The sequence below is a fragment of the Alosa alosa genome, chromosome 10, assembly GCF_017589495.1.
Source record: "Alosa alosa isolate M-15738 ecotype Scorff River chromosome 10, AALO_Geno_1.1, whole genome shotgun sequence".
Classification (NCBI taxonomy): domain Eukaryota; kingdom Metazoa; phylum Chordata; class Actinopteri; order Clupeiformes; family Clupeidae; genus Alosa; species Alosa alosa.
The window spans coordinates 18,037,710-18,043,521 of record NC_063198.1 but is presented as its reverse complement, the minus strand read 5'-3'; positions in this window follow the sequence as shown (position 1 = coordinate 18,043,521).

The window sequence follows — 5,812 nt, the reverse complement described above, 5'->3', positions numbered from 1 at the left end:
TTACCCACAATGCATTTCAAAAAGCATGGTAACAGCATTTAAAGGGACCCACCCTAATTATACAGTCAATGGGACCCACCCGTTTTTTGCATTGATGTAGTCCTCTGTGATGTGAGATTTCATCAAGATTTACCACAAAACATAACACATACTGTATTGCCAATGTTTTTGCCCACAATCATAAAATATTTAATTATGATGCAAACTTTACTGAAGCAATTTGACTTTGCCATTAGGCTACCAAACATAACTAGACTGCATTTCCGGCGGGAACTGCGAAAGTGTGCTTGCCCTGGTCCGGTCAGCAACGTGAGCAGACAGTGGCATACGCTATGCTGAACCTGGCTTGATCCAGGCATTGTAACGGTGCCTTTCAGTGTTGGAGCAGTGGCAATATCCCAAAAGCTCTAGGAGAGGGCTATTCAACTATTGGCTTGCGGGTTGAATGTGATTCGTTGGATTTTACCTTTGGCCTGCCTTCGAATTTAGCTTCTATGACTGAGATCAAATCAATAAAATAAAATGACAGGAGTGATTGGCTGCAAAAATAAATAATGTCACGTGTCTTGCGCCTCTCAAACTGGGCTATCAGGTAACCTACAGAGGAATTGAAATTATGAAATATGACCAAGGCATTAAAAAGCTACTTGTTTGTCAGGATACTTTTTCACTGATTTATTTTAAAAAAATATGAGCTATGAGTGTGAATGTTATATATTCCATCCCACAAATTATGTTTTACTGGTTTATTTGACAAATAATCTATATGGATTTGCTCTATAAAGACCGTATGTCTGTTTGGGATTGTTTTGTGAGCCTGGGGTTGTTTTGAGCCTATTGATGTAGCCTATCTCAGAATAAAGGAATACTTCATATTACTCTAAACCACTGTCTGTAAATCAACTGTATACTACTGTCTACATTGCACTATATTTCTTGACCTGTCTCTGTATGTTTCATCACCTTTCTATACTTTGCCTCACATTGCAACACAGCTCAGATCTTTGGTTGCTATGAAGGCCAGTCGTTCTAAATGGATGGTTGCTATGGCCAAAGGCCAGTTTTATCAAAGATCCTTGATTACTAGCAAGATGGAGCAACGTAATTCGTTACTATGGGAGCAAAACGGGACAGTTCCGGTCTGCATAAGTGGGAGTGTCACCCTAAGTCACTAAATAAACTTTCTCTCTTAATAAGCAATAACAACAGATAAACATAATTGTGTTCACAGTATTATTGTCCATAATCATGTATGATACCAATGAATCATTCTTAAGGAAATGATATGAATAATTTAATTAGTCATGTGAACCGAGCTAGCTAGCTAGCTAACGCTAGCTTAAAATGCTATACAAGTGGATGGTAGTAGCTATGGCAATACAGCTATGCGCTAACAAGTGACTAGTAGTTGAAGGACTTTCGCTTTAAACTTAATATACTGTTGCAAATTCGCTTGAGTATAGACTATCCACTTTCACTAATGTCAGTAGTGTTATTCAGCTAGTTGTAATTTCAAAGAAATTACACTTCTCCGTTTAAAATGTTACCTTAGCTAAGAGGCTAGCTAGCATGCTAACAACCGGACAGTAACTGGCAGCAGCATGGTCTAATATTAAGTTATTTTATTACAAATCCGAACACTAAAAAATTACACTATTAGGCTTGAAATGATCCCAAACACTTACAGATTATGACACAATTTTCCAAAAAACCCTCAACAAATCCAGAAAGACAAAATGACCAATTTATTGGTAAAATTCCACAAGTCTCCATTGACATTAGTGCAGCAAGGGCTTACTCTGGTCTGCATAAAGGGGGATTTCCCCCCCTCCCCCTTGCAATAATCGAACGCGGAAATTGTCGAACGTTTGCGCCTCTCGCTCCGCTTGAACCCTCTGGTTCTATCTCTGCCGTTGTCAAGCGGGCATATCGTAGAATTCTGATTAACCTTATCTTATTTAAAACATCTCTATTTTACTTATCCCACTTCCATACAGTAGGTCCCATTAAGAAGTGGCCACTTCATTCGCGCTTACCGTGATTCACACAGCAGCATTAATAAATTAATCTGTCACCATATGCCTATGCTTACGTTTGCAAAGAAAACATTTTAATTTGATCCACATGAAACGTTACATTTCATGTACATGTTGACAATGAGTAGGCTAGTTTTGGTTGTTGGTGGTGTTATTGCATCCCTTAGTTATGCCTACAATGCAAGTTCTCGCTGATTGGAAGCTCCTGTAGACAACAGTAGACGATTTCAAAACATGGCGTTAGGAGTCCTTTGCCACTTCTTTTTAAGCCGTCACAGGCGTAGGTGCTACTTTTAGGGCTAAAGTGCTTCAGTGAATTACTGTTAGTAAAAATAGCAGTCCTAAAGTTACACGTGGACGGATACGAAAGTGCAAAGCATCTCATATCAAATGACCATGGCATTACGCTAAACAACATAAATCCCAATTAGCAACATAGCACTACATCTCCTCCTCCCTATAGCTAGCCACACAAGAAATTAATGATACTAAATCTCTGCTTAGCATGCTTCTCCGCTTAGCATTCTAATAACAGAAGGGGCACATTTATGTTGACCACTACAACATGACTCATTATGTCTGTAACGTTAACTGTATAAAACACTTACTTTCATAAAGGACGACACCATCCAGCACATGGAAACCGATATTTTAGGTTCTTGGCCACAAACTCAAAACGTGTCTCTCTGATGCCCTGTTCTAGAATCTTTGCTCTGAAGGCTGTGTTGCTAAGGCAACATCAAATAAACGAAATGATAGTCTTTCAGTATTAAATGTGTATGCGTGTGATTCGAATGGATGTGTGTGGTTTGCAATTAGAATAAACAAGAAATAACATTTCCAATAATTTCCCATGATAAATTACATAATATTTGCACCTTCCTTACTTGGGAATCTCACACCGTATTTCAAGTAGGCTACACTAGTGAAATGTAATACAACGTTGCCACCTAGCGTTCAGATAGTTCTAGGCTATTTAACATTAACGTGACATTGATTGTTTATTCTTTTCATTCAACTCCATGCTTTTAGGAAAACAATCTTTTTATCATAGTACCCTCTTCAATGAGCGATTACCAGCTCGTTTTTGTAACAGAGATAGCTGTTTATTATCCCTAGGTTTACAGAAACACCTATTCATAATATAGCTGCAAGCAGCAATGAGGGGGCCAAGCAGTCAGTTCAGCAGTCCAAATTTGCCATGTAACTCAATGCGGTTGCATCAGGTATATAGCATTAAGCAGTCACTGCAAGTTCCATGACAAACAACCCAAGATTGGCTGAGTTACAAGGTCAAGTTTCACATCAAAACATAACTGATTTTGTGGGGCTGAACCAGGGCTGAGTGTCGCCGCCCCCTCCCCCAGCCAGCCCACCGCCGCAACTGCCCCTGCCCATCCCACCCCGTCCCACCCTTGCACGCACACATTAGAATGAACTAGATGGAACTTGCTGTCATCAGTTTCACATCAAAAATAAAAGATTGACTGAGATATGATCACACTTGCTGTGATTTAAACACAGAGGTCAAAAATTGACGTCATAGGGTGTGTTGAACTCGGCTTGGCCCAAGGATTCCAATGATACCTCATTTTGCCATTCGGGTCAACAGGTCAAAAGTTACGTCCGTGAACACAAGTCCAACTTTGGCCTGTTGGTGGCGCTAGAGCGCTTGAGGTGCCGGCATGAAACTTGATTGTATAACGGTTCTATGGGCTGCCATTGACTTCCATTGCAAAATAATGCGCATCAGCAACTACTGGCCAAAATGCATTTTGTCAATTACGGTGCCCCCTAGAGGTCAAATGTCACCAAATTTCTTGAGCGTCCTCCCGATGGGGTCTGAGGTACATGTACTAAATTTGGTTTTGATACATGAAAGCGTTGCTGAGATATGAAATTACTTCCTGTTTGGCGGCTTCGCCGCAAATTTCGATTGGCTGGTACAGGTCAATGCTTCTGTCAATTGTTCCAGAAAGCAATGCACTCATCAGGCATAGTCTGAAGATGGTCTCTACCAATGTTGGTGAAGAACAGATGAAATTTGTGACCTGCGAAAACTTGTACGTGTTTTTGATTAAATCCAATATGGCGGCCAAATCAATTACGATGACATCACAAGTTGGCTTGGGTCGGCCTAAGGACCTCCAACAGTATTAACAGACACCACTAGTGCATTTTAATTCTAAACACAACTGCAGCTACAGGCCAAAAGGCATGTTTCTTAATTACAGCGCCCCCTAGAGGTCAAAGGTCACCAGATTTCTTGAGCGTCCCCCTGATTGGGTCCTGAGTACATGTACTAAGTTTGGTTATGACAGATGAATGGGTTGCTGAGATATGAGCTCACTTCCTGTTTGGCGGCTTCGCCGCAAACTTCGATTGGCTGTTACACGCGAACGGTTTTAGTTCCGAAGACAAAAAACAATGCATTAATGAGGCATGGTCTGAAGATCATGTGTGTCAAGTTTGGTGACGATCGGACAAAATTTGTGACCTGTGAAAAATTAGTTTCACTTTCGATAAAATCCAATATGGCGGAAAATCCATCATGGCGGAAAATGACAACATAGGGTGCGTTGAACTCGGCTTGGTCCAAGGATTACAACGATACCACATTTTTGACAATCGGCCCATACCGGGTCAAAAGTTACGGGCGTGAACGCACATCCAACTTTGGCCTGTTGGTGGCGCTAGAGTGCTTGAGTTGCCATCATGAAACTTGGTGACATTAATCATGGTACTGTCCCTAATAAGTGTGCCAAATTTCACAACTTTTTACCAGACGGTTCTATGGGCTGCCATTGACTTCCATGGCGGAAGAAAGTATAATAATAAGAAATCATAGAATCACAATGGGTGCCCTTCGCTGCTTGGCTCTCAAATATAGCTGCAAGCAGCAATGAGGGGGCCAAGCAGGCAGTTCAGCAGTCCAGAAGTCCAGATTTGCCATGCAACTCAATGCCGTGGCATCAGGCATATAGCATTAAGCAGTCACAACAAGTTCCATGTCAAACAACCCAAGATTGGCTGAGTTACAAGGTCAAGTTTCACATCAAAACATAACTGATTTTGTGTGGCTGAACCAGGGCTGAGTGTTGCGCCCCCCTCACCCAGCCAACCCACGCCGCCAATCGCCCCTGCCCGTCCCACCCGCCCCCACCCTTGCACGCACGCATTAGAATTAACTGGATGGAACTTCGCTGTCAACAGTTTCACATCAAAAATAAAAGATCGATTGAGATATGATCATGCTTGCTGTGATTTCAATGCCCCAATAGAGGTCAAAGGTCACCAAATTATTTGTGCATCATCAGGATGAACCAGGCGGTTCTATGGGCTGCCATTGACCTCCATTGCAGAATAATACAGCAACTACAGGCCAAAATAAATTTTTGCCAATTCCAGAGCCCCCTAGAGGTCAAAGGTCACCAAATTTCTTGAGCGTCCTCCTGGTGGGTCCTGAGGACCATGTACTAAGGTTGGTTTTGATACATGAAAGCGTTGCTGAGATGAGCTCACTTCCTGTTTGGTGCTTCGCCGCAAATTTCGATTGGCTGTTACAGGCGAACGCTTCTGTCAATCGTTCCAGAAAATTAAACACTGATAAGGCAAGGTCTGAGGATGGTCTGAGCCAATTTTGGTGAAAATCAGATAAAATTTGTGACCAGTGAAAACTTTTACGTTTTTTTGATTAAATTCAATATGGCGGCTGAATCCATTATGTTGACATCACAAGTTGGCCTTGGTCAGCCTAAGGACATCCAAAAGTACTA